This window comes from Somniosus microcephalus, chromosome 4 (genome assembly GCF_052327205.1).
Source record: "Somniosus microcephalus isolate GS21.2 chromosome 4, FLI_Smic_1.0, whole genome shotgun sequence".
Classification (NCBI taxonomy): Eukaryota; Metazoa; Chordata; class Chondrichthyes; order Squaliformes; family Somniosidae; genus Somniosus; species Somniosus microcephalus.
The window spans coordinates 348,996,963-349,024,900 of NC_140990.1; the positions used below are offsets into that span (position 1 = coordinate 348,996,963).

Below are 27,938 nucleotides of genomic sequence, written 5' to 3' on the forward strand. Positions count from 1 at the left end.
CCAACAGTGCGGCTCTCCCTCAGTACTGACCCTCCGACAGTGCGGCGCTCCCTCAGTACTGCCCCTCCGACAGTGCGGCTCTCCCTCAGTACTGACCCTCCGACAGTGCGGCGCTCCCTCAGTGCTGCCCCTCCGACAGTGCGGCGCTCCCTCAGTACAGCCCCTCCGACATTGCGGCTCTCCCTCAGTACTGACCCTCCGACAGTGCGGCGCTCCCTCAGTACTGCCCCTCCGACAGTGCGGCGCTCCCTCAGTGCTGCCCCTCCGACAGTGCGGCGCTCCCTCAGTACTGCCCCTCTGACAGTGCGGCTCTCCATCAGTACTGCCCCTCCGACAGTGCAGCTCTCCCTCATTACTGCCCCTCCGACAGTGCAGCTCTCCATCAGTACTGCCCCTCCGACAGTGCGGCTCTCCCTCAGTACTGCCCCTCCGACAGTGCGGCTCTCCCTCAGTACTGCCCCTCCGACAGTGCAGCTCCCCCTCAGTACTGCCCCTCCGACAGTGCGGCGCTCCCTCAGTACTGCCCCTCCGACAATACGGCGTTCCCTCAGTACTGCCCCTCTGACAGTGCAGCGCTCCCTCAGTACTGCCCCTCCGACAGTGCGGCGCTCCCTCGGTACTGCCCCTCCGACAGTGCAGCGCTCCCTCAGTACTGCCATTCGTACAGTGCGGCGCTCCCTCAGTGCTGCCCCTCCGACAGTGCAGCGCTCCCTCTGTACTGACCTACTGACAGTGCAGTGCTTCAGCAGTACTACCCCTCCTACAGTGCAACGCACCCCCAGTGCTGCCCCGCCGACAGTGCAGCTCTCCCTCTGTACTGCCTCTCCGACAGTGTAGTGCTCCCTCAGTACTGCCCCTCCAACATTGTGGCACTCCCTCAGTACTGATCCTTCGACAGTGCAGCGCTCCCTCAGTACTGACCCTTCGACATTGTGGCACTCCCTCAGTACTGATCCTTCGACAGTGCAGCACTCCCTCAGTCCTGCGCCTTCGACAATGCAGCGAACCCTCCGTACTGAACTTCCAAAAGTGCAGCACTGCCTCAGTACTGCCCCTCCGACAGTGCAGCGCTCCCTCCGTACTGCCCCTCCGATTGTGCAAAACTCCTTCAGTACTGCCACTCAAAAATTGCAACTCTATCTCAGTACTGCCACTCAGACAGTGCTGCGCTCCCCCAGTACTGCCCCTCCGACCGTGCAGCGCTCCCGCAGTGCTGCCCCTCCGACAGTGCAGCACACACTCAGTACTGTCCCTCCAACAGTGCTGCCCTCCCCCAGTACTGCGCCGCTGACAGTGCAGCCCTCCCTCAGTATTGCCCATCTGACAGTGCAGCGCTCCCTCAGTACTGCTCCTCCGACAGTGCGGCACTCTCTCAGTACTGCCCCTCTGACAGTGCGGCGCTCCCTCAGTACTGCCCCTCTGACAGTGCGGCGCCCCCTCAGTACTGCCCCTCTGACAGTGCAGCGCTCCCTCAGTACTGCCCCTCCGACAGTGCAGCGCTCCCTCAGTACTGCCCCTCCGACAGTGCAGCTCTCCCTCAGTACTGCCCCTCCGACAGTGCAGCTCTCCCTCAGTACTGCCCCTCCGACAGTGCGGCTCTCCCTCAGGACTGCCCCTCCGACAGTGCGGCTCTCCCTCAGTACTGCCCCTCCGACAGTGCGGCTCTCCCTCAGTACTGCCCCTCCGACAGTGCAGCTCCCCCTCAGTACTGCCCCTCCGACAGTGCGGCGCTCCCTCAGTACTGCCCCTCCGACAATACGGCGCTCCCTCAGTGCTGCCCCTCCGACAGTGCAGCGCTCCCTCAGTACTGCCCCTCCGACAGTGCGGCTCTCCCTCAGTACTGACCCTCCGACAGTGCGGCGCTCCCTCAGTGCTGCCCCTCCGACAGTGCGGCGCTCCCTCAGTAGTGCCCCTCCGAAATTGCGGCTTTCCCTCTGTACTGCCCCTCCGACAGTGCGGCGCTCCCTCAGTACTGCCCCTCCGACAGTGCGGTGCTCCCTCAGTGCTGCCCCTCTGACAGTGCGGCGCTCCCTCAGTACTGCCACTCCGAGAGTGCGGCTCTCCCTCAGTACTGCCCCTCCGACAGTGCAGCTCTCCCTCAGTACTGCCCCTCCGACAGTGCAGCTCTCCCTCAGTACTGCCCCTCCGACAGTGCAGCTCTCCCTCAGTACTGCCCCTCCGACAGTGCGGCTCTCCCTCAGTACTGCCCCTCCGACAGTGCGGCTCTCCCTCAGTACTGCCCCTCCGACAGTGCGGCTCTCCCTCAGTACTGCCCCTCCGACAGTGCGGCTCCCCCTCAGTACTGCCCCTCCGACAGTGTGGCGCTCCCTCAGTACTGACCCTCCGACAGTGCGGCGCTCCCTCAGTACTGCCCCTCCGACAATACGGCGCTCCCTCAGTACAGACCCGCCGACAGTGCAGCGCTCCCTCAGTACTGCCCTTCCGACAGTGCGGCGCTCCCTCAGTGCTGCCCCTCCGACAGTGCGACGCTCCCTCAGTACTGCCCCTCCGACAGTGCAGCGCCTCTTCAGTACTACCCCTCCGACAGTGCAGCGCTCCCTCAGTACTGACCCTCCGACAGTGCAGCGCTCCCTCTGTACTGCCTCTCCGACAGTGCAGTGCTCCCTCAGTACTGCCCCTCCAACATTGTGGCACTCCCTCAGTACTGATCCTTCGACAGTGTGGCGCTCCCTCAGTACTGACCCTCCGACAGTGCGGCGCTCCCTCAGTACTGCCCCTCCGACAATACGGCGCTCCCTCAGTACAGACCCGCCGACAGTGCAGCGCTCCCTCAGTACTGCCCTTCCGACAGTGCGGCGCTCCCTCAGTGCTGCCCCTCCGACAGTGCGACGCTCCCTCAGTACTGCCCCTCCGACAGTGCAGGGCTCCTTCAGTACTACCCCTCCGACAGTGCAGCACTCCCTCAGTACTGACCCTCCGACAGTGCAGCGCTCCCTCTGTACTGCCTCTCCGACAGTGCAGTGCTCCCTCAGTACTGCCCCTCCAACATTGTGGCACTCCCTCAGTACTGATCCTTCGACAGTGCAGCGCTCCCTCAGTACTGACCCTTCGACATTGTGGCACTCCCTCAGTACTGATCCTTCGACAGTGCAGCACTCCCTCAGTCCTGCGCCTTCGACAATGCAGCGAACCCTTCGTACTGAACTTCCAAAAGTGCAGCACTCCCTCAGTACTGCCCCTCCGACAGTGCAGCGCTCCCTCAGTACTGCCCCTCCGATTGTGCAAAACTCCTTCAGTACTGCCCCTCAAAAATTGCAACTCTATCTCAGTACTGCCACTCAGACAGTGCTGCGCTCCCCCAGTACTGCCCCTCCGACCGTGCAGCGCTCCCGCAGTGCTGCCCCTCCGACAGTGCAGCACACCCTCAGTACTGCCCCTCCGACATTGCGGCGCTCCCTCAGTACTGCCCCTCCGACAGTGCGGCGCTCCCTCAGCACTGCCCCTCCGACAGTGCGGCTCTCCCTCAGTACTGACCCTCCGACAGTGCGGCGCTCCCTCAGCACTGCCCCTCCGACTATGCGGCTCTCCCTCAGCACTGCCCCTCCGACAGTGCGGCGCTCCCTCAGTACTGCCCCTCTGACAGTGCGGCTCTCCCTCAGTACTGACCCTCCGACAGTGCGGCGCTCCCTCAGTACTGCCCCTCCGACATTGCGGCTCTCCCTCAGTACTGCCCCTCCGACAGTGCGGCGCTCCCTCAGTACTGCCCCTCCGACAGTGCATCGCTCCCTCAGTACTGCCCCTCCGACAGTGCGGCTCTCCCTCAGTACTGCCCCTCCGACAGTGCGGCGCTCCCTCAGTACTGCCCCTCCGACAGTGCGGCGCTCCCTCAGTACTGACCCTCCGACAGTGCGGCTCTCCCTCAGTAATGACCCTCCGACAGTGCGGCGCTCCCTCAGTGCTGCCCCTCCGACAGTGCGGCGCTCCCTCAGTACTGCCCCTCCAACAGTGCGGCTCTCCCTCAGTACTGACCCTCCGACAGTGCGGCGCTCCCTCAGTACTGCCCCTCCGACAGTGCGGCTCTCCCTCAGTACTGACCCTCCGACAGTGCGGCGCTCCCTCAGTGCTGCCCCTCCGACAGTGCGGCGCTCCCTCAGTACAGCCCCTCCGACATTGCGGCTCTCCCTCAGTACTGACCCTCCGACAGTGCGGCGCTCCCTCAGTACTGCCCCTCCGACAGTGCGGCGCTCCCTCAGTGCTGCCCCTCCGACAGTGCGGCGCTCCCTCAGTACTGCCCCTCTGACAGTGCGGCTCTCCATCAGTACTGCCCCTCCGACAGTGCAGCTCTCCCTCATTACTGCCCCTCCGACAGTGCAGCTCTCCATCAGTACTGCCCCTCCGACAGTGCGGCTCTCCCTCAGTACTGCCCCTCCGACAGTGCGGCTCTCCCTCAGTACTGCCCCTCCGACAGTGCAGCTCCCCCTCAGTACTGCCCCTCCGACAGTGCGGCGCTCCCTCAGTACTGCCCCTCCGACAATACGGCGTTCCCTCAGTACTGCCCCTCTGACAGTGCAGCGCTCCCTCAGTACTGCCCCTCCGACAGTGCGGCGCTCCCTCGGTACTGCCCCTCCGACAGTGCAGCGCTCCCTCAGTACTGCCATTCGTACAGTGCGGCGCTCCCTCAGTGCTGCCCCTCCGACAGTGCAGCGCTCCCTCTGTACTGACCTACTGACAGTGCAGTGCTTCAGCAGTACTACCCCTCCTACAGTGCAACGCACCCCCAGTGCTGCCCCGCCGACAGTGCAGCTCTCCCTCTGTACTGCCTCTCCGACAGTGTAGTGCTCCCTCAGTACTGCCCCTCCAACATTGTGGCACTCCCTCAGTACTGATCCTTCGACAGTGCAGCGCTCCCTCAGTACTGACCCTTCGACATTGTGGCACTCCCTCAGTACTGATCCTTCGACAGTGCAGCACTCCCTCAGTCCTGCGCCTTCGACAATGCAGCGAACCCTCCGTACTGAACTTCCAAAAGTGCAGCACTGCCTCAGTACTGCCCCTCCGACAGTGCAGCGCTCCCTCCGTACTGCCCCTCCGATTGTGCAAAACTCCTTCAGTACTGCCACTCAAAAATTGCAACTCTATCTCAGTACTGCCACTCAGACAGTGCTGCGCTCCCCCAGTACTGCCCCTCCGACCGTGCAGCGCTCCCGCAGTGCTGCCCCTCCGACAGTGCAGCACACACTCAGTACTGTCCCTCCAACAGTGCTGCCCTCCCCCAGTACTGCGCCGCTGACAGTGCAGCCCTCCCTCAGTATTGCCCATCTGACAGTGCAGCGCTCCCTCAGTACTGCTCCTCCGACAGTGCGGCACTCTCTCAGTACTGCCCCTCTGACAGTGCGGCGCTCCCTCAGTACTGCCCCTCTGACAGTGCGGCGCCCCCTCAGTACTGCCCCTCTGACAGTGCAGCGCTCCCTCAGTACTGCCCCTCCGACAGTGCAGCGCTCCCTCAGTACTGCCCCTCCGACAGTGCAGCTCTCCCTCAGTACTGCCCCTCCGACAGTGCAGCTCTCCCTCAGTACTGCCCCTCCGACAGTGCGGCTCTCCCTCAGGACTGCCCCTCCGACAGTGCGGCTCTCCCTCAGTACTGCCCCTCCGACAGTGCGGCTCTCCCTCAGTACTGCCCCTCCGACAGTGCAGCTCCCCCTCAGTACTGCCCCTCCGACAGTGCGGCGCTCCCTCAGTACTGCCCCTCCGACAATACGGCGCTCCCTCAGTGCTGCCCCTCCGACAGTGCAGCGCTCCCTCAGTACTGCCCCTCCGACAGTGCGGCGCTCCCTCGGTACTGCCCCTCCGACAGTGCAGTGCGCCCTCAGTACTGCCCCACCGTCAGTGCGGCTCTCCCTCAGTACTGCCCCTCCGACAGTGCGGCTCTCCCTCAGTACTGCCCCTCCGACAGTGCGGCTCTCCCTCAGTACTGCCCCTCCGACAGTGCAGCTCCCCCTCAGTATTGCCCCTCCGACAGTGCGGCGCTCCCTCAGTACTGACCCTCCGACAGTGCGGCGCTCCCTCAGTACAGCACCTCCGACAATACGGCGCTCCCTCAGTACTGCCCCTCCGACAGTGCAGCGCTCCCTCAGTACTGCCCCTCCGACAGTGCGGCGCTCCCTCGGTACTGCCCCTCCGACAGTGCAGCGCTCCCTCAGTACTGCCCTTCCGACAGTGCGGCGCTCCCTCAGTGCTGCCCCTCCAACAGTGCAGCGCTCCCTCAGTACTGCCCCTCCGACAGTGCAGCGCTCCTTCAGTACTGCCCCTCCGACAGTGCGACGCTCCCTCAGTACTGCCCCTCCGACAGTGCAGCGCTCCTTCAGTACTACCCCTCCGACAGTGCAGCGCTCCCTCAGTACTGACCCTCCGACAGTGCAGCTCTCCCTCTGTACTGCCTCTCCGACAGTGCAGTGCTCCCTCAGTACTGCCCCTCCAACATTGTGGCGCTCCCTCAGTACTGACCCTTCGACATTGTGGCACTCCCTCAGTACTGATCCTTCGACAGTGCAGCACTCCCTCAGTCCTGCGCCTTCGACAATGCAGCGAACCCTCCGTACTGAACTTCCAAAAGTGCAGCACTCCCTCAGTACTGCCCCTCCGACAGTGCAGCGCACCCTCAGTACTGCCCCTCCGATTGTGCAAAACTCCTTCAGTACTGCCCCTCAAAAATTGCAACTCTATCTCAGTACTGCCACTCAGACAGTGCTGCGCTCCCCCAGTACTGCCCCTCCGACCGTGCAGCGCTCCCGCAGTGCTGCCCCTCCGACAGTGCAGCACACCCTCAGTACTGCCCCTCCGACATTGCGGCGCTCCCTCAGTACTGCCCCTCCGACAGTGCGGCGCTCCCTCAGCACTGCCCCTCCGACAGTGCGGCTCTCCCTCAGTACTGACCCTCCGACAGTGCGGCGCTCCCTCAGTACTGCCCCTCCGACTATGCGGCTCTCCCTCAGTACTGCCCCTCCGACAGTGCGGCGCTCCCTCAGTACTGCCCCTCTGACAGTGCGGCTCTCCCTCAGTACTGACCCTCCGACAGTGCGGCGCTCCCTCAGTACTGCCCCTCCGACATTGCGGCTCTCCCTCAGTACTGCCCCTCCGACAGTGCGGCGCTCCCTCAGTACTGCCCCTCCGACAGTGCATCGCTCCCTCAGTACTGCCCCTCCGACAGTGCAGCACTACCTCGGTACTGCCCCTCCGACAGTGCGGCTCACCCTCAGTACTGCCCCTCCGACAGTGCGGCGCTCGCTCAGTACTGCCCCTCTGACAGTGCGGCGCTCCGTCAGTACTGCCCCTCCGACAGTGCGGCTTTCCTCAGTACTGACCCTCCGACAGTGCGGCGCTCCCTCAGTACTGCCCCTCCGACAGTGCGGCTCTCCCTCAGTACTGACCCTCCGACAGTGCGGCGCTCCCTCAGTGCTGCCCCTCCGACAGTGCGGCGCTCCCTCAGTACCGCCCCTCCGACATTGCGGCTCTCCCTCAGTACTGACCCTCCGACAGTGCGGCGCTCCCTCAGTTATGCCCCTCCGACAGTGTGGCGCTCCCTCAGTGCTGCCCCTCCGACAGTGCGGCGCTCCCTCAGTACTGCCCCTCCGACAGTGCGGCTCTCCATCAGTACTGCCCCTCCGACAGTGCAGCTCTCCCTCAGTACTGCCCCTCCGACAGTGCAGCTCTCCATCAGTACTGCCCCTCCGACAGTGCGGCTCTCCCTCAGTACTGCCCCTCCGACAGTGCGGCTCTCCCTCAGTACTGCCCCTCCGACAGTGCAGCTCCCCCTCAGTACTGCCCCTCCGACAGTGCGGCGCTCCCTCAGTACTGCCCCTCCGACAATACGGCGTTCCCTCAGTACTGCCCCTCTGACAGTGCAGCGCTCCCTCAGTACTGCCCCTCCGACAGTGCGGCGCTCCCTCGGTACTGCCCCTCCGACAGTGCAGCGCTCGCTCAGTACTGCACTTCGTACAGTGCGGCGCTCCCTCAGTGCTGCCCCTCCGACAGTGCAGCGCTCCCTCTGTACTGACCTACTGACAGTGCAGTGCTTCACCAGTACTACCCCTCCTACAGTGCAACGCACCCCCAGTGCTGCCCCGCCGACAGTGCAGCTCTCCCTCTGTACTGCCTCTCCGACAGTGCAGTGCTCCCTCAGTACTGCCCCTCCAACATTGTGGCACTCCCTCAGTACTGATCCTTCGACAGTGCAGCGCTCCCTCAGTACTGACCCTTCGACATTGTGGCACTCCCTCAGTACTGATCCTTCGACAGTGCAGCACTCCCTCAGTCCTGCGCCTTCGACAATGCAGCGAACCCTCCGTACTGAACTTCCAAAAGTGCAGCACTGCCTCAGTACTGCCCCTCCGACAGTGCAGCGCTCCCTCCGTACTGCCCCTCCGATTGTGCAAAACTCCTTCAGTACTGCCCCTCAAAAATTGCAACTCTATCTCAGTACTGCCACTCAGACAGTGCTGCGCTCCCTCAGTGCTGCCCCTCCGACAGTGCAGCGCTCCCTCAGTACTGCCCCTCCGACAGTGCGGCGCTCCCTCTGTACTGCCCCTCCGACAGTGCGGCGCTCCCTCAGTACTGCCCCACCGTCAGTGCGGCTCTCCCTCAGTACTGCCCCTCCGACAGTGCGGCTCTCCCTCAGTACTGCCCCTCTGACAGTGCGGCTCTCCCTCAGTACTGCCCCTCCGACAGTGCGGCTCCCCCTCAGTACTGCCCCTCCGACAGTGCGGCGCTCCCTCAGTACTGAACCTCCGACAGTGCGGCGCTCCCTCAGTACTGCCCCTCCGACAATACGGCGCTCTCTCAGTACTGCCCCTCCGACAGTGCAGCGCTCCCTCAGTACTGCCCCTCCGACAGTGAGGCGCTCCCTCGGTACTGCCCCTCCGACAGTGCAGTGCTCCCTCAGTACTGCCCTTCCGACAGTGCGGCGCTCCCTCAGTGCTGCCACTCCAACAGTGCAGCGCTCCCACAGTACTGCCCCTCCGACAGTGCAGCACTCCTTCAGTACTGCCCCTCCGACAGTGCGACGCTCCCTCAGTACTGCCCCTCCGACAGTGCAGTGCTCCTTCAGTACTACCCCTCCGACAGTGCAGCGCTCCCTCAGTACTGACCCTCCGACAGTGCAGCTCTCCCTCTGTACTGCCTCTCCGACAGTGCAGTGCTCCCTCAGTACTGCCCCTCCAACATTGTGGCACTCCCTCAGTACTGATCCTTCGACAGTGCAGCGCTCCCTCAGTACTGACCCTTCGACATTGTGGCACTCCCTCAGTACTGATCCTTCGACAGTGCAGCACTCCCTCAGTCCTGCGCCTTCGACAATGCAGCGAACCCTCCGTACTGAACTTCCAAAAGTGCAGCACTCCCTCAGTACTGCCCCTCCGACAGTGCAGCGCTCCCTCAGTACTGCCCCTCCGATTGTGCAAAACTCCTTCAGTACTGCCCCTCAAAAATTGCAACTCTATCTCAGTACTGCCACTCAGACAGTGCTGCGCTCCCCCAGTACTGCCCCTCCGACCGTGCAGTGCTCCCGCAGTGCTGCCCCTCCGACAGTGCAGCACACCCTCAGTACTGCCCCTCCGACATTGCGGCGCTCCCTCAGTACTGCCCCTCCGACAGTGCGGCGCTCCCTCAGCACTGCCCCTCCGACAGTGCGGCTCTCCCTCAGTACTGACCCTCCGACAGTGCGGCGCTCCCTCAGTACTGCCCCTCCGATTATGCGGCTCTCCCTCAGTACTGCCCCTCCGACATTGCGGCTCTCCCTCAGTACTGACCCTCCGACAGTGCGGCGCTCCCTCAGTACTGCCCCTCCGACAGTGCGGCGCTCCCTCAGTGCTGCCCCTCCGACAGTGCGGCGCTCCCTCAGTACTGCCCCTCCGACAGTGCGGCTCTCCATCAGTACTGCCCCTCCGACAGTGCAGCTCTCCCTCAGTACTGCCCCTCCGACAGTGCAGCTCTCCATCAGTACTGCCCCTCGAACAGTGCGGCTCTCCCTCAGTACTGCCCCTCCGACAGTGCGGCTCTCCCTCAGTACTGCCCCTCCGACAGTGCAGCTCCCCCTCAGTACTGCCCCTCCGAAAGTGCGGCGCTCCCTCAGTACTGCCCCTCCGACAATACGGCGTTCCCTCAGTACTGCCCCTCTGACAGTGCAGCGCTCCCTCAGTACTGCCCCTCCGACAGTGCGGCGCTCCCTCGGTACTGCCCCTCCGACAGTGCAGCGCTCCCTCAGTACTGCCATTCGTACAGTGCGGCGCTCCCTCAGTGCTGCCCCTCCGACAGTGCAGCGCTCCCTCTGTACTGACCTACTGACAGTGCAGTGCTTCACCAGTACTGCCCCTCCTACAGTGCAACGCACCCCCAGTGCTGCCCCGCCGACAGTGCAGCTCTCCCTCTGTACTGCCTCTCCGACAGTGCAGTGCTCCCTCAGTACTGCCCCTCCAACATTGTGGCACTCCCTCAGTACTGATCCTTCGACAGTGCAGCGCTCCCTCAGTACTGACCCTTCGACATTGTGGCACTCCCTCAGTACTGATCCTTCGACAGTGCAGCACTCCCTCAGTCCTGCGCCTTCGACAATGCAGCGAACCCTCCGTACTGAACTTCCATAAGTGCAGCACTGCCTCAGTACTGCCCCTCCGACAGTGCAGCGCTCCCTCCGTACTGCCCCTCCGATTGTGCAAAACTCCTTCAGTACTGCCACTCAAAAATTGCAACTCTATCTCAGTCCTGCCACTCAGACAGTGCTGCGCTCCCCCAGTACTGCCCCTCCGACCGTGCAGCGCTCCCGCAGTGCTGCCCCTCCGACAGTGCAGCACACCCTCAGTACTGTCCCTCCAACAGTGCTGCCCTCCCCCAGTACTGCGCCGCTGACAGTGCAGCCCTCCCTCAGTATTGCCCATCTGACAGTGCAGCGCTCCCTCAGTACTGCTCCTCCGACAGTGCGGCACTCCCTCAGTACTGCCCCTCTGACAGTGCGGCGCTCCCTCAGTACTGCCCCTCTGACAGTGCGGCGCCCCCTCAGTACTGCCCCTCCGACAGTGCAGCGCTCCCTCAGTACTGCCCCTCCGACAGTGCAGCGCTCCCTCAGTACTGCCCCTCCGACAGTGCAGCTCTCCCTCAGTACTGCCCCTCCGACAGTGCAGCTCTCCCTCAGTACTGCCCCTCCGACAGTGCGGCTCTCCCTCAGGACTGCCCCTCCGACAGTGCGGCTCTCCCTCAGTACTGCCCCTCCGACAGTGCAGCTCCCCCTCAGTACTGCCCCTCCGACAGTGCGGCGCTCCCTCAGTACTGCCCCTCCGACAATACGGCGCTCCCTCAGTGCTGCCCCTCCGACAGTGCAGCGCTCCCTCAGTACTGCCCCTCCGACAGTGCGGCGCTCCCTCGGTACTGCCCCTCCGACAGTGCAGTGCTCCCTCAGTACTGCCCTTCCGACAGTGCGGCGCTCCCTCAGTGCTGCCCCTCCGACAGTGCAGCGCTCCCTCAGTACTGCCCCTCCGACAGTGCAGCGCTCCTTCAGTACTGCCCCTCCGACAGTGCGACGCTACCTCAGTACTGTCCCTCCGACAGTGCAGCGCTCCTTCAGTACTGCCCCTCCGACAGTGCAGCACTCCCTCAGTACTGCCCCTCTGACAGTGCAACGCTCCTTCAGTACTGCCCCTCCGACAGTTCGGCACTCCCTCCACACTGCCCCTCCAGCAGTGAAACATTCCCTTAGTACTGACCGTCCGGCAATACAGCGCACACTCAGCACTGCCCCTCCGACAGTGCAGCACACCCTCAGTGCTGACCCTTCGACAGTGCAGTGCTCCCACAGTACTGGCACACCGACAGTACAGCTCTCCCTCTGTACTGACCTACTGACAGTGCAGTGCTTCACCAGTACTACCCCTCCTACAGTGCAGCGCACCCCTAGTGCTGCCCCGCCGACAGTGCAGCTCTCCCTCAGTACTGCTCCTCCGACAGTGCAGCTCTCCCTCTGTACTGCCTCTCCGACAGTGCAGTGCTCCCTCAGTACTGCCCCTCCAACATTGTGGCACTCCCGCAGTACTGATCCTTCGACAGTGCAGCGCACCCTCAGTACTGACCCTTCGACATTGTGGCACTCCCTCAGTACTGATCCTTCGACAGTGCAGCACTCCCTCAGTCCTGCGCCTTCGACAATGCAGCGAACCCTCCGTACTGAACTTCCAAAAGTGCAGCACTCCCTCAGTACTGCCCCTCTGATTGTGCAAAACTCCTTCAGTACTGCCCCTCAAAAATTGCAACTCTATCTCAGTACTGCCACTCAGACAGTGCTGCGCTCCCCCAGTACTGCCCCTCCGACCGTGCAGCCCTCCCGCAGTGCTGCCCCTCCGACAGTGCAGCACACCCTCAGTACTGTCCCTCCAACAGTGCTGCCCTCCCCCAGTACTGCACCACTGACAGTGCAGCCCTCCCTCAGTATTGCCCATCTGACAGTGCAGCGCTCCCGCAGTGCTGCCCCTCCGACAGTGCAGCGCTTCCTCAGTACTGCCCTTCCGACAGTGCTGCTCTCCCTCAGTACAGCCCCTCCGACAGTGCTGCGCTCCCTCAGTACTGCCCCTCCGACAGTGCTGCACTCCTTCAGTACTGCCCCTCCGACAGGGCTGCTCTCCCTCAGTACTGTCCCTCCAAAAGTGCGGCGCTCCCTCAGTACTGCCCCTCCGACAGTACGGTTCTCCCTCAGTACAGCCCCTCCGACAGTGCGGCGCTCCCTCAGTATTGCCCTTCCAACAGTGCGGCTCTCCCTCAGTACTGCCCCTCCGACAGTGCGGCGCTCCCTCAGTACTGCCCCTCCGACAGTGCGGCGCTCCCTCAGTACTGCCCCTCCGACAGTGCGGCGCTCCCTCAGTACTGCCCCTCCGACAGTGTGGCGCTCCCTCTGTACTGCCCCTCCGACAGTGCGGCGCTCCCTCAGTACTGCCCCACCGTCAGTACGGCGCTCCCTCAGTACTGCCCCACCGTCAGTGCGGCGCTCCCTCAGTACTGCCCCTCCGACAGTGCGGCTCTCCCTCAGTACTGCCCCTCCAACAGTGCGGCGCTCCCTCAGTACTGCCCCTCCGACAGTGCGGCGCTCCCTCAGTACTGCCCCTCCGACAGTGCGGCGCTCCCTCAGTACTGCCCCTCCGACAGTGCGGCGCTCCCTCAGTACGGACCCTCCGACAGTGCGGCGCTCCCTCAGTACTGCCCCTCCGACAGTGCGGCTCTCCCTAAGTACTGCCCCACCGACAGTGCGGCGCTCCCTCAGTACTGCCCCTCCGACAGTGCGGCTCTCCCTCAGTACTGCCCCTCCGACAGTGCGGCGCTCCCTCAGTACTGCCCCTCCGACAGTGCAGCGCTCCCTCAGTACTGCCCCTCCGACAGTGCGGCGCTCCCTCAGTACTGCCCCTCCGACAGTGCGGCGCTCCCTCAGTACTGCCCCTCCGACAGTGCGGCGCCCCCTCAGTACTGCCCCTCCTACATTGCGGCGCTCCCTCAGTACTGCCCCTCCGAAAGTGCGGCGCTCCCTCAGTACTGCCCCTCTGACAGTGCGGCGCTCCCTCAGTACTGCCCCTCTGACAGTGTGGCTCTCCCTCAGTACTGACCCTCCGACAGTGCGGCGCTCCCTCAGTACTGCCCCTCTGACAGTGTGGCTCTCCCTCAGTACTGACCCTCCGACAGTGCGGCGCTCCCTCAGTACTGACCCTCCGACAGTGCGGCTCTCCCTTAATACTGCCCCTCCGACAGTGCGGCGCTCCCTCAGTACTGCCCCTCCGACAGTGCATCGCTCCCTCAGTACTGCTCCTCCGACAGTGCGGCACTCCCTCAGTACTGCCCCTCTGACAGTGCGGCGCTCCCTCAGTACTGCCCCTCTGACAGTGCGGCGCCCCCTCAGTACTGCCCCTCCGACAGTGCAGCGCTCCCTCAGTACTGCCCCTCCGACAGTGCAGCGCTCCCTCAGTACTGCCCCTCCGACAGTGCAGCTCTCCCTCAGTACTGCCCCTCCGACAGTGCAGCTCTCCCTCAGTACTGCCCCTCCGACAGTGCGGCTCTCCCTCAGGACTGCCCCTCCGACAGTGCGGCTCTCCCTCAGTACTGCCCCTCCGACAGTGCAGCTCCCCCTCAGTACTGCCCCTCCGACAGTGCGGCGCTCCCTCAGTACTGCCCCTCCGACAATACGGCGCTCCCTCAGTGCTGCCCCTCCGACAGTGCAGCGCTCCCTCAGTACTGCCCCTCCGACAGTGCGGCGCTCCCTCGGTACTGCCCCTCCGACAGTGCAGTGCTCCCTCAGTACTGCCCTTCCGACAGTGCGGCGCTCCCTCAGTGCTGCCCCTCCGACAGTGCAGCGCTCCCTCAGTACTGCCCCTCCGACAGTGCAGCGCTCCTTCAGTACTGCCCCTCCGACAGTGCGACGCTACCTCAGTACTGTCCCTCCGACAGTGCAGCGCTCCTTCAGTACTGCCCCTCCGACAGTGCAGCACTCCCTCAGTACTGCCCCTCTGACAGTGCAACGCTCCTTCAGTACTGCCCCTCCGACAGTTCGGCACTCCCTCCACACTGCCCCTCCAGCAGTGAAACATTCCCTTAGTACTGACCGTCCGGCAATACAGCGCACACTCAGCACTGCCCCTCCGACAGTGCAGCACACCCTCAGTGCTGACCCTTCGACAGTGCAGTGCTCCCACAGTACTGGCACACCGACAGTACAGCTCTCCCTCTGTACTGACCTACTGACAGTGCAGTGCTTCACCAGTACTACCCCTCCTACAGTGCAGCGCACCCCTAGTGCTGCCCCGCCGACAGTGCAGCTCTCCCTCAGTACTGCTCCTCCGACAGTGCAGCTCTCCCTCTGTACTGCCTCTCCGACAGTGCAGTGCTCCCTCAGTACTGCCCCTCCAACATTGTGGCACTCCCGCAGTACTGATCCTTCGACAGTGCAGCGCACCCTCAGTACTGACCCTTCGACATTGTGGCACTCCCTCAGTACTGATCCTTCGACAGTGCAGCACTCCCTCAGTCCTGCGCCTTCGACAATGCAGCGAACCCTCCGTACTGAACTTCCAAAAGTGCAGCACTCCCTCAGTACTGCCCCTCTGATTGTGCAAAACTCCTTCAGTACTGCCCCTCAAAAATTGCAACTCTATCTCAGTACTGCCACTCAGACAGTGCTGCGCTCCCCCAGTACTGCCCCTCCGACCGTGCAGCCCTCCCGCAGTGCTGCCCCTCCGACAGTGCAGCACACCCTCAGTACTGTCCCTCCAACAGTGCTGCCCTCCCCCAGTACTGCACCACTGACAGTGCAGCCCTCCCTCAGTATTGCCCATCTGACAGTGCAGCGCTCCCGCAGTGCTGCCCCTCCGACAGTGCAGCGCTTCCTCAGTACTGCCCTTCCGACAGTGCTGCTCTCCCTCAGTACAGCCCCTCCGACAGTGCTGCGCTCCCTCAGTACTGCCCCTCCGACAGTGCTGCACTCCTTCAGTACTGCCCCTCCGACAGGGCTGCTCTCCCTCAGTACTGTCCCTCCAAAAGTGCGGCGCTCCCTCAGTACTGCCCCTCCGACAGTACGGTTCTCCCTCAGTACAGCCCCTCCGACAGTGCGGCGCTCCCTCAGTATTGCCCTTCCAACAGTGCGGCTCTCCCTCAGTACTGCCCCTCCGACAGTGCGGCGCTCCCTCAGTACTGCCCCTCCGACAGTGCGGCGCTCCCTCAGTACTGCCCCTCCGACAGTGCGGCGCTCCCTCAGTACTGCCCCTCCGACAGTGTGGCGCTCCCTCTGTACTGCCCCTCCGACAGTGCGGCGCTCCCTCAGTACTGCCCCACCGTCAGTACGGCGCTCCCTCAGTACTGCCCCACCGTCAGTGCGGCGCTCCCTCAGTACTGCCCCTCCGACAGTGCGGCTCTCCCTCAGTACTGCCCCTCCAACAGTGCGGCGCTCCCTCAGTACTGCCCCTCCGACAGTGCGGCGCTCCCTCAGTACTGCCCCTCCGACAGTGCGGCGCTCCCTCAGTACTGCCCCTCCGACAGTGCGGCGCTCCCTCAGTACGGACCCTCCGACAGTGCGGCGCTCCCTCAGTACTGCCCCTCCGACAGTGCGGCTCTCCCTAAGTACTGCCCCACCGACAGTGCGGCGCTCCCTCAGTACTGCCCCTCCGACAGTGCGGCTCTCCCTCAGTACTGCCCCTCCGACAGTGCGGCGCTCCCTCAGTACTGCCCCTCCGACAGTGCAGCGCTCCCTCAGTACTGCCCCTCCGACAGTGCGGCGCTCCCTCAGTACTGCCCCTCCGACAGTGCGGCGCTCCCTCAGTACTGCCCCTCCGACAGTGCGGCGCCCCCTCAGTACTGCCCCTCCTACATTGCGGCGCTCCCTCAGTACTGCCCCTCCGAAAGTGCGGCGCTCCCTCAGTACTGCCCCTCTGACAGTGCGGCGCTCCCTCAGTACTGCCCCTCTGACAGTGTGGCTCTCCCTCAGTACTGACCCTCCGACAGTGCGGCGCTCCCTCAGTACTGCCCCTCTGACAGTGTGGCTCTCCCTCAGTACTGACCCTCCGACAGTGCGGCGCTCCCTCAGTACTGACCCTCCGACAGTGCGGCTCTCCCTTAATACTGCCCCTCCGACAGTGCGGCGCTCCCTCAGTACTGCCCCTCCGACAGTGCATCGCTCCCTCAGTACTGCCCCTCCGACAGTGCAGCACTACCTCAGTACTGCCCCTCCGACAGTGCGGCTCTCCCTCAGTGCTGCCCCTCCGACAGTGCGGCGCTCCCTCAGTACTGACCCTCCGACAGTGCAGCGCTCCCTCAGTACTGCCCCTCCGACAGTGCGGCTCTCCCTCAGTACTGCCCCTCCGACAGTGCGGCGCTCCCCCAGTACTGCCCCTCCGACAGTGCATCACTCCCTCAGTACTGCCCCTCTGACAGTGTAGCTCTCCCTCAGTACTGCCCCTCCGACAGTGCGGCGCTCCGTCAGTACTGCCCCTCCGACAGTGCAGCTCTCCCTCAGTACTGCCCCTCCGACAGTGCAGCTCTCCCTCAGTATTGCCCATCTGACAGTACAGCGCTCCCGCAGTGCTGCCCCTCCGACAGTGCAGCGCTCCCTCAGTACTGACCCTCCGACAGTGCGTCTCTCCCTCAGTACTGCCCCTCCGACAGTGCATCACTCCCTCAGTACTGCCCCTCTGACAGTGTAGCTCTCCCTCAGTACTGCCCCTCCGACAGTGCGGCGCTCCGTCAGTACTGCCCCTCCGACAGTGCAGCTCTCCCTCAGTACTGCCCCTCCGACAGTGCAGCTCCCCCTTCGTACTGCACCTCCGACAGTGCGGCGCTCCCTCAGTACTGACCCTCCGACAGTGCGGCCCTCCCTCAGTATTGCCCATCTGACAGTACAGCGCTCCCGCAGTGCTGCCCCTCCGACAGTGCAGCGCTCCCTCAGTACTGACCCTCCGACAGTGCGTCTCTCCCTCAGTACTGCCCCTCCGACAGTGCGGCGCTCCCTCAGTACTGCCCCTCCGACAGTGCGGCACTCCCTCAGTACTGACCCTCCGACAGTGCGGCGCTCCCTCAGTACTGCCCCTCCGACAGTGCGGCTCTCCCTAAGTACTGCCCCACCGACAGTGCGGCGCTCCCTCAGTACTGCCCCTCCGACAGTGCGGCTCTCCCTCAGTACTGCCCCTCCGACAGTGCGGCGCTCCCTCAGTACTGCCCCTCCGACAGTGCAGCGCTCCCTCAGTACTGCCCCTCCGACAGTGCGGCGCTCCCTCAGTACTGCCCCTCCGACAGTGCGGCGCTCCCTCAGTACTGCCCCTCCGACAGTGCGGCGCCCCCTCAGTACTGCCCCTCCTACATTGCGGCGCTCCCTCAGTACTGCCCCTCCGAAAGTGCGGCGCTCCCTCAGTACTGCCCCTCTGACAGTGCGGCGCTCCCTCAGTACTGCCCCTCTGACAGTGTGGCTCTCCCTCAGTACTGACCCTCCGACAGTGCGGCGCTCCCTCAGTACTGCCCCTCCGACAGTGCGGCTCTCCCTTAGTACTGCCCCTCCGACAGTGCGGCGCTCCCTCAGTACTGCCCCTCCGACAGTGCGGCGCTCCCTCAGTACTGCCCCTCCGACAGTGCAGCTCTCCCTCAGTACTGCCCCTCCGACAGTGCGGCGCTCCCTCAGTGCTGCCCCTCCGACAGTGCGGCTCTCCCTCAGTACTGCCCCTCCGACAGTGCGGCGCTCCCTCAGTACTGCCCCTCCGACAGTGCGGCGCTCCCTCAGTACTGACCCTCCGACAGTGTGGCGCTCCCTCAGTACTGCCCCTCCGACAGTGCGGCGCTTCCTCAGTACTGCCCCTCCGACAGTGCGGCGCTCCCTCAGTACTGCCCCTCCGACAGTGCGGCGCCTCCTCTGTACTGCCCCTCCGACATTGCGGCGCTCCCTCAGTACTGCCCCTCCGACAGTGCGGCGCTCCCTCAGTACTGCCCCTCCGACAGTGCGGCGCCCCCTCTGTACTGCCCCTCCGACATTGCGGCGCTCCCTCAGTACTGCCCCTCCGACAGTGCGACGCTCCCTCAGTACTGCCCCTCCGACAGTGCAGCTCTCCCTCAGTACTGACCCTCCGACAGTGCGGCGCTCCCTCAGTACTGCCCCTCTGACAGTGCGGCGCTCCCTCAGTACTGCCCCTCTGACAGTGTGGCTCTCCCTCAGTACTGACCCTCCGACAGTGCGGCGCTCCCTCAGTACTGCCCCTCCGACAGTGCGGCTCTCCCTTAATACTGCCCCTCCGACAGTGCGGCGCTCCCTCAGTACTGCCCCTCCGACAGTGCATCGCTCCCTCAGTACTGCCCCTCCGACAGTGCAGCACTACCTCAGTACTGCCCCTCCGACAGTGCGGCTCTCCCTCAGTGCTGCCCCTCCGACAGTGCGGCGCTCCCTCAGTACTGACCCTCCGACAGTGCAGCGCTCCCTCAGTACTGCCCCTCCGACAGTGCGGCTCTCCCTCAGTACTGCCCCTCCGACAGTGCGGCGCTCCCCCAGTACTGCCCCTCCGACAGTGCATCACTCCCTCAGTACTGCCCCTCTGACAGTGTAGCTCTCCCTCAGTACTGCCCCTCCGACAGTGCGGCGCTCCGTCAGTACTGCCCCTCCGACAGTGCAGCTCTCCCTCAGTACTGCCCCTCCGACAGTGCAGCTCCCCCTTCGTACTGCACCTCCGACAGTGCGGCGCTCCCTCAGTACTGACCCTCCGACAGTGCGGCGCTCCCTCAGTACTGCCACTCAGACAGTTCTGCGCTCCCCCAGTACTGCCCCTCCGACAGTGCAGCGCTCCCGCAGTGCTGCCCCTCCGACAGTGCAGCACACCCTCAGTACTGTCCCTCCAACAGTGCTGCCCTCCCCAGTACTGTGCCGCTGACAGTGCAGCCCTCCCTCAGTATTGCCCATCTGACAGTACAGCGCTCCCGCAGTGCTGCCCCTCCGACAGTGCAGCGCTCCCTCAGTACTGACCCTCCGACAGTGCGTCTCTCCCTCAGTACTGCCCCTCCGACAGTGTGCCTCTCCCTCAGTACTGACCTTTCAACTGTGCAGTGATCCCTCAGTACTGCCCTTCCAAAAGTGCAGCACTCTCTCAGTACTGCCCCACCGACTGTGCAATACTCCCTCAATACTATCCCTTCAACAGTGCAGCGCTCACTGAGAACAGCACCCACAACTGTGCAGCACTCACTGAGTACTGCCCCTACAACTGTGCAGCACTCCCACAGTACTGCCCCTCTGAAAGTGCAACACTCCCACAGTACTGCCCCTCCGACAGTGCGGCGCTCCCTCAGTACTGCCCCTCCGACAGTGCAGCGCTCCATCAGTACTGCCCCTCCGACAGTGCGACTCTCCCTCAGTACTGCCCCTCCGACAGTGTAGCGCTCCCTCAGTACTGCCCCTCCGACAGTGCAGCGCTCCTTCAGTACTACCCCTCCGACAGTGCAGCGCTCTCTCAGTACTGACCCTCCGACAGTGCGGCGCTCCCTCAATACAGCCCCTCCGACAGTGCAGCACTCCCTCAGTACTGCCCCTCCAGCAGTGCAACGCTCCCTCAGTACTGTCCCTCCGACAGTGCAGCGCCCCCTCAGTACTACCCCTCCGACAGTGCAGCGCTCCCTCAGTACTGCCCCTCCGACAGTGCGGCGCACCCTCAGTACTGACCCTCCGAAAGTGCAGCGCTCCCTCAGTATTGCCCCTCCGACAGTGCGGCGCTCCCTCAGTACTACCCCTCCGACAGTGCAGCACTTCCTCAGTGCTGCCCCTCCGACAGTGCAGCGCTCCCTCAGTACTGACCCTCCGACAGTGCAGCGCTCCCTCATTACTGACCCTCCGACAGTGTGGCGCTCCCTCAGTACTGCCCCTCCGACAGTGCGGCGCTCCCTCAGTACTGCCCATTCGACAGTGCGGCGCTCCCTCAGTACTGCCACTCCGACAGTGCGGCGCCCCCTCAGTACTGCCCCTCCGACAGTGCGGCGCTCCCTCAGTACTGCCCCTCCGACAGTGCGGTGCTCCCTCAGTACTGCCCCTCCGACAGTGCGGCGCTCCCTCAGTACTGCCCCTCCGACAATACGGCGCTCCCTCAGTACTGCCCCTCCGACAGTGCGGCGCTCCCTCGGTACTGCCCCTCCGACAGTGCAGTGCTCCCTCAGTACTGCCCTTCCGACAGTGCGGCGCTCCCTCAGTACTGCCCCTCCGACAGTGCAGCGCTCCCTCAGTACTGCCCCTCCGACAGTGCAGCGCTCCTTCAGTACTGCCCCTCCGACAGTGCGACGCTACCTCAGTACTGCCCCTTTGACAGTGCAGCGCTCCCTCAGTACTGTCCCTCCGACAGTGCAGCGCTCCTTCAGTACTACCCCTCCGACAGTGCGGCGCTCCCTCAGTACTGCCCCTCCGACAGTGCAGCACTCCCTCAGTACTGCCCCTCTGACAGTGCAACGCTCCCTCAGTACTGCCCCTCCGACAGTGCAGCGCCCCCTCAGTACTGCCCCTCTGACAGTGCAGCACTCCCTCAGTACTGCCCCTCTGACAGTGCAACGCTCCCTCAGTACTGCCCCTCCGACAGTGCAGCGCCCTCTCAGTAATGAACCTCCGACAGTGCAGCGCCCCCTCAGTACTGCCCCTCTGACAGTGCAGCACACCCTCAGTGCTGACCCTTCGACAGTGCAGTGCTCCCACAGTACTGGCACACCGACAGTACAGCTCTCCCTCTGTACTGACCTACTGACAGTGCAGTGCTTCACCAGTACTACCCCTCCTTCAGTGCAGCGCACCCCTAGTGCTGCCCCGCCGACAGTGCAGCTCTCCCTCAGTACTGCTCCTCCGACAGTGCAGCTCTCCCTCTGTACTGCCTCTCCGACAGTGCAGTGCTCCCTCAGTACTGCCCCTCCAACATTGTGGCACTCCCTCAGTACTGATCCTTCGACAGTGCAGCGCACCCTCAGTACTGACCCTTCGACATTGTGGCACTCCCTCAGTACTGATCCTTCGACAGTGCAGCACTCCCTCAGTCCTGCGCCTTCGACAATGCAGCGAACCCTCCGTACTGAACTTCCAAAAGTGCAGCACTCCCTCAGTACTGCCCCTCTGATTGTGCAAAACTCCTTCAGTACTGCCCCTCAAAAATTGCAACTCTATCTCAGTACTGCCACTCAGACAGTGCTGCGCTCCCCCAGTACTGCCCCTCCGACCGTGCAGCCCTCCCGCAGTGCTGCCCCTCCGACAGTGCAGCACACCCTCAGTACTGTCCCTCCAACAGTGCTGCCCTCCCCCAGTACTGCACCACTGACAGTGCAGCCCTCCCTCAGTATTGCCCATCTGACAGTGCAGCGCTCCCGCAGTGCTGCCCCTCCGACAGTGCAGCGCTTCCTCAGTACTGCCCTTCCGACAGTGCTGCTCTCCCTCAGTACAGCCCCTCCGACAGTGCTGCGCTCCCTCAGTACTGCCCCTCCGACAGTGCTGCACTCCTTCAGTACTGCCCCTCCGACAGGGCTGCTCTCCCTCAGTACTGTCCCTCCAAAAGTGCGGCGCTCCCTCAGTACTGCCCCTCCGACAGTACGGTTCTCCCTCAGTACAGCCCCTCCGACAGTGCGGCGCTCCCTCAGTATTGCCCTTCCAACAGTGCGGCTCTCCCTCAGTACTGCCCCTCCGACAGTGCGGCGCTCCCTCAGTACTGCCCCTCCGACAGTGCGGCGCTCCCTCAGTACTGCCCCTCCGACAGTGCGGCGCTCCCTCAGTACTGCCCCTCCGACAGTGTGGCGCTCCCTCTGTACTGCCCCTCCGACAGTGCGGCGCTCCCTCAGTACTGCCCCACCGTCAGTGCGGCGCTCCCTCAGTACTGCCCCTCCGACAGTGCGGCTCTCCCTCAGTACTGCCCCTCCGACAGTGCGGCGCTCCCTCAGTACTGCCCCTCCGACAGTGCGGCGCTCCCTCAGTACTGCCCCTCCGACAGTGCGGCGCTCCCTCAGTACGGACCCTCCGACAGTGCGGCGCTCCTCAGTACTGCCCCTCCGACAGTGCGGCTCTCCCTAAGTACTGCCCCACCGACAGTGCGGCGCTCCCTCAGTACTGCCCCTCCGACAGTGCGGCTCTCCCTCAGTACTGCCCCTCCGACAGTGCGGCGCTCCCTCAGTACTGCCCCTCCGACAGTGCAGCGCTCCCTCAGTACTGCCCCTCCGACAGTGCGGCGCTCCCTCAGTACTGCCCCCTCCGACAGTGCGGCGCTCCCTCAGTACTGCCCCTCCGACAGTGCGGCGCTCCCTCAGTACTGCCCCCTCCGACAGTGCGGCGCCCCCTCAGTACTGCCCCTCCTACATTGCGGCGCTCCCTCAGTACTGCCCCTCCGAAAGTGCGGCGCTCCCTCAGTACTGCCCCTCTACAGTGCGGCGCTCCTTCAGTACTGACCCCTCTGACAGTGTGGCTCTCCCTCAGTACTGACCTCCGACAGTGCGGCGCTCCCTCAGTACTGCCCCTCTGACAGTGTGGCTCTCCCTCAGTACTGACCCTCCGACAGTGCGGCGCTCCCTCAGTACTGACCCTCCGACAGTGCGGCTCTCCCTTAATACTGCCCCTCCGACAGTGCGGCGCTCCCTCAGTACTGCCCCTCCGACAGTGCATCGCTCCTCAGTACTGCCCCTCCGACAGTGCAGCACTACCTCAGTACTGCCCCTCCGACAGTGCGGCTCTCCTCAGTGCTGCCCCTCCGACAGTGCGGCGCTCCTCAGTACTGACCCTCCGACAGTGCAGCGCTCCCATCAGTACTGCCCCTCCGACAGTGCGGCTCTCCCTCAGTACTGCCCCTCCGACAGTGCGGCGCTCCCCAGTACTGCCCCTCCGACAGTGCATCACTCCCTCAGTACTGCCCCTCTGACAGTGTAGCTCTCCCTCAGTACTGCCCCTCCGACAGTGCGGCGCTCCGTCAGTACTGCCCCTCCGACAGTGCAGCTCTCCCTCAGTACTGCCCCTCGACAGTGCAGCTCTCCCTCAGTATTGCCCATCTGACAGTACAGCGCTCCCGCAGTGCTGCCCCTCCGACAGTGCAGCGCTCCCTCAGTACTGACCCTCCGACAGTGCGTCTCTCCCTCAGTACTGCCCCTCCGACAGTGCATCACTCCCTCAGTACTGCCCCTCTGACAGTGTAGCTCTCCCTCAGTACTGCCCCTCCGACAGTGCGGCGCTCCGTCAGTACTGCCCCTCCGACAGTGCAGCTCTCCCTCAGTACTGCCCCTCCGACAGTGCAGCTCCCCCTTCGTACTGCACCTCCGACAGTGCGGCGCTCCCTCAGTACTGACCCTCCGACAGTGCGGCGCTCCCTCAGTACTGCCACTCAGACAGTTCTGCGCTCCCCAGTACTGCCCCTCCGACAGTGCAGCGCTCCCGCAGTGCTGCCCCTCCGACAGTGCAGCACACCCTCAGTACTGTACCTCCAACAGTGCTGCCCTCCCCAGTACTGTGCCGCTGACAGGGCAGCCCTCCCTCAGTATTGCCCATCTGACAGTACAGCGCTCCCGCAGTGCTGCCCCTCCGACAGTGCAGCGCTCCCTCAGTACTGACCCTCCGACAGTGCGTCTCTCCCTCAGTACTTGCCCCTCTCGACAGTGCGGCGCTCCCTCAGTACGGACCCTCCGACAGTGCGGCGCTCCCTCAGTACTGCCCCTCCGACAGTGCGGCTCTCCTAAGTACTGGCCCCACCCGACAGTGCGGCGCTCCCTCAGTACTGCCCCTCCGACAGTGCGGCTCTCCTCAGTACTGCCCCTCCGACAGTGCGGCGCTCCCTCAGTACTGCCCCTCCGACAGTGCAGCGCTCCCTCAGTACTGCCCCTCCGACAGTGCGGCGCTCCCTCAGTACTGCCCCTCCGACAGTGCGGCGCTCCCTCAGTACTGCCCCTCCGACAGTGCGGCGCCCCCTCAGTACTGCCCCTCCTACATTGCGGCGCTCCCTCAGTACTGCCCCTCCGAAAGTGCGGCGCTCCCTCAGTACTGCCCCTCTGACAGTGCGGCGCTCCCTCAGTACTGCCCCTCTGACAGTGTGGCTCTCCCTCAGTACTGACCCTCCGACAGTGCGGCGCTCCCTCAGTACTGCCCCTCCGACAGTGCGGCTCTCCCTTAGTACTGCCCCTCCGACAGTGCGGCGCTCCCTCAGTACTGCCCCTCCGACAGTGCGGCGCTCCCTCAGTACTGCCCCTCCGACAGTGCAGCTCTCCCTCAGTACTGCCCCTCCGACAGTGCGGCGCTCCCTCAGTGCTGCCCCTCCGACAGTGCGGCTCTCCCTCAGTACTGCCCCTCCGACAGTGCGGCGCTCCCTCAGTACTGCCCCTCCGACAGTGCGGCGCTCCCTCAGTACTGACCCTCCGACAGTGTGGCGCTCCCTCAGTACTGCCCCTCCGACAGTGCGGCGCTTCCTCAGTACTGCCCCTCCGACAGTGCGGCGCTCCCTCAGTACTGCCCCTCCGACAGTGCGGCGCCTCCTCTGTACTGCCCCTCCGACATTGCGGCGCTCCCTCAGTACTGCCCCTCCGACAGTGCGGCGCTCCCTCAGTACTGCCCCTCCGACAGTGCGGCGCCCCCTCTGTACTGCCCCTCCGACATTGCGGCGCTCCCTCAGTACTGCCCCTCCGACAGTGCGACGCTCCCTCAGTACTGCCCCTCCGACAGTGCAGCTCTCCCTCAGTACTGACCCTCCGACAGTGCGGCGCTCCCTCAGTACTGCCCCTCTGACAGTGCGGCGCTCCCTCAGTACTGCCCCTCTGACAGTGTGGCTCTCCCTCAGTACTGACCCTCCGACAGTGCGGCGCTCCCTCAGTACTGCCCCTCCGACAGTGCGGCTCTCCCTTAATACTGCCCCTCCAACAGTGCGGCGCTCCCTCAGTACTGCCCCTCCGACAGTGCATCGCTCCCTCAGTACTGCCCCTCCGACAGTGCAGCACTACCTCAGTACTGCCCCTCCGACAGTGCGGCTCTCCCTCAGTGCTGCCCCTCCGACAGTGCGGCGCTCCCTCAGTACTGACCCTCCGACAGTGCAGCGCTCCCTCAGTACTGCCCCTCCGACAGTGCGGCTCTCCCTCAGTACTGCCCCTCCGACAGTGCGGCGCTCCCCCAGTACTGCCCCTCCGACAGTGCATCACTCCCTCAGTACTGCCCCTCTGACAGTGTAGCTCTCCCTCAGTACTGCCCCTCCGACAGTGCGGCGCTCCGTCAGTACTGCCCCTCCGACAGTGCAGCTCTCCCTCAGTACTGCCCCTCCGACAGTGCAGCTCCCCCTTCGTACTGCACCTCCGACAGTGCGGCGCTCCCTCAGTACTGACCCTCCGACAGTGCGGCGCTCCCTCAGTACTGCCACTCAGACAGTTCTGCGCTCCCCCAGTACTGCCCCTCCGACAGTGCAGCGCTCCCGCAGTGCTGCCCCTCCGACAGTGCAGCACACCCTCAGTACTGTCCCTCCAACAGTGCTGCCCTCCCCAGTACTGTGCCGCTGACAGTGCAGCCCTCCCTCAGTATTGCCCATCTGACAGTACAGCGCTCCCGCAGTGCTGCCCCTCCGACAGTGCAGCGCTCCCTCAGTACTGACCCTCCGACAGTGCGTCTCTCCCTCAGTACTGCCCCTCCGACAGTGTGCCTCTCCCTCAGTACTGACCTTTCAACTGTGCAGTGATCCCTCAGTACTGCCCCTCCGACAGTGCGGCTCTCCCTCAGTACTGCCCCTCCAACAGTGCGGCGCTCCCTCAGTACTGCCACTCCGACAGTGCGGCGCTCCCTCAGTACTGACCTTTCAACTGTGCAGTGATCCCTCAGTACTGCCCTTCCAAAAGTGCAGCACTCTCTCAGTGCTGCCCCTCCGACAGTGCAGTGCTCCCTCAGTACTGCCCCTCCAACAGTGCAACGCTCCCTCATTACTGACCCTCCGACAGTGTGGCGCTCCCTCATTACTGACCCTCCGACAGTGCGGCGCTCCCTCAGTACTGCCCCTCCGATAGTGCGGCGCTCCCTCAGTACTGCCCCTCCGACAGTGCGGTTCTCCCTCAGTACTGCCCCGCCGACAGTGCGGCGGTCCCTCAGTACTTCCCCTCCGACAGTGTAGCTCTCCCTCAGTACTGCCCCTCCGACAGTGCGGCGCTCCCTCAGTACTGCCCCTCCGACAGTGCAGCGCTCCCTCGGTACTGCCCCTCCGAAAGTGCAGCTCTCCCTCAGTACTGCCCCTTCGACAGTGCGGCGCTCCCTCAGTACTACCCCACCGACAGTGCGGCGCTCCCTCAGTACTGCCCCTCCGACAGTGCGGCTCTCCCTCAGTACTGCCCCTCTGACAGTGCCGCGCTCCCTCAGTACTGCCCCTCTGACAGTGCTGCTCTCCCTCAGTACTGCCCCTCCGACAGTGCGGCGCTCCCTCAGTACTGCCCCTCCGACAGTGCATCGCTCCCTCAGTACTGCCCCTCCGACAGTGCGGCGCTCCTCAGTACTGCCCCTCCGACAGTGCGGCGCTCCCTCAGTACTGCCCCTCCGACAGTGCATCGCTCACTCAGTACTGGCCCTCCGACAGTGCGGCGCTCCCTCAGTACTGCCCCTCTGACAGTGCGACTCTCCCTCAGTACTGCCCCTCCGACAGTGCGGCGCTCCCTCAGTACTGCCCCTCCGACAGTGCAGCTATCCCTCAGTACTGCCCCTCCGACAGTGCGGCGCTCCCTCAGTACTGACCCTCCGACAGTGCGGCGCTCCCTCAGTACTGACCCTCCGACAGTGCGGCTCTCCCTCAGTACTGCCCCTCCGACAGTGCGGCGCTCCCTCAGTACTGCCCCTCCGACAGTGCGGCTCTCCCTCAGTACGGCCCCTCCGACAGTGCGGCGCTCCCTCAGTACTGCCCCTCCGACAGTGCGTCGATCCTTCAGTACTGCCCCTCCGACAGTGCGGCGCTCCCTCAGTACTGCCCCTCCGACAGTGCGTCTCTCCCTCAGTACTGCCCCTCCGATAGTGCGGCGCTCCCTCAGTACTGCCCCTCCGACAGTGCGGCGCTCCCTCAGTACTTCCCCTCCGACAGTGCAGCTCTCCCTCAGCACTGCCCCTCCGACAGTGCGGCGCTCCCTCAGTACTGCCCCTCCGACAGTGCAGCGCTCCCTCAGTACTGCCCCTCCGACAGTGCAGCTCTCCCTCAGTACTGCCCCTCCGACAGTGCGGCGCTCCCTCAGTACTGCCCCTCCGACAGTGCGGCGGTCCCTCAGTACTGCCCCTCCGACAGTGCGGCTCTCCCTCAGTACTGCCCCTCTGACAGTGCGGCGCTCCCTCAGTACTGCCCCTCTGACAGTGCAGCTCTCCCTCAGTACTGCCCCTCCAACAGTGCGGCGCTCCCTCAGTACTGCCCCTCCGACAGTGCGTCGCTCCCTCAGTACTGCCCCTCCGACAGTGCGGCGCTCCCTCAGTACTGCCCCTCCGACAGTGCGGCTCTCCCTCAGTACTG

At 64.3% G+C, this 27,938-nt stretch overlaps 1 pseudogene; it reads left to right on the forward strand.

Annotated features, from left to right (window-relative positions):
- The first annotated feature begins 996 nt into the window (after positions 1 to 996).
- Positions 997 to 19,655, forward strand: LOC147120759 (uncharacterized; annotated as a pseudogene).
- The last annotated feature ends 8,283 nt before the right edge of the window (positions 19,656 to 27,938 follow it).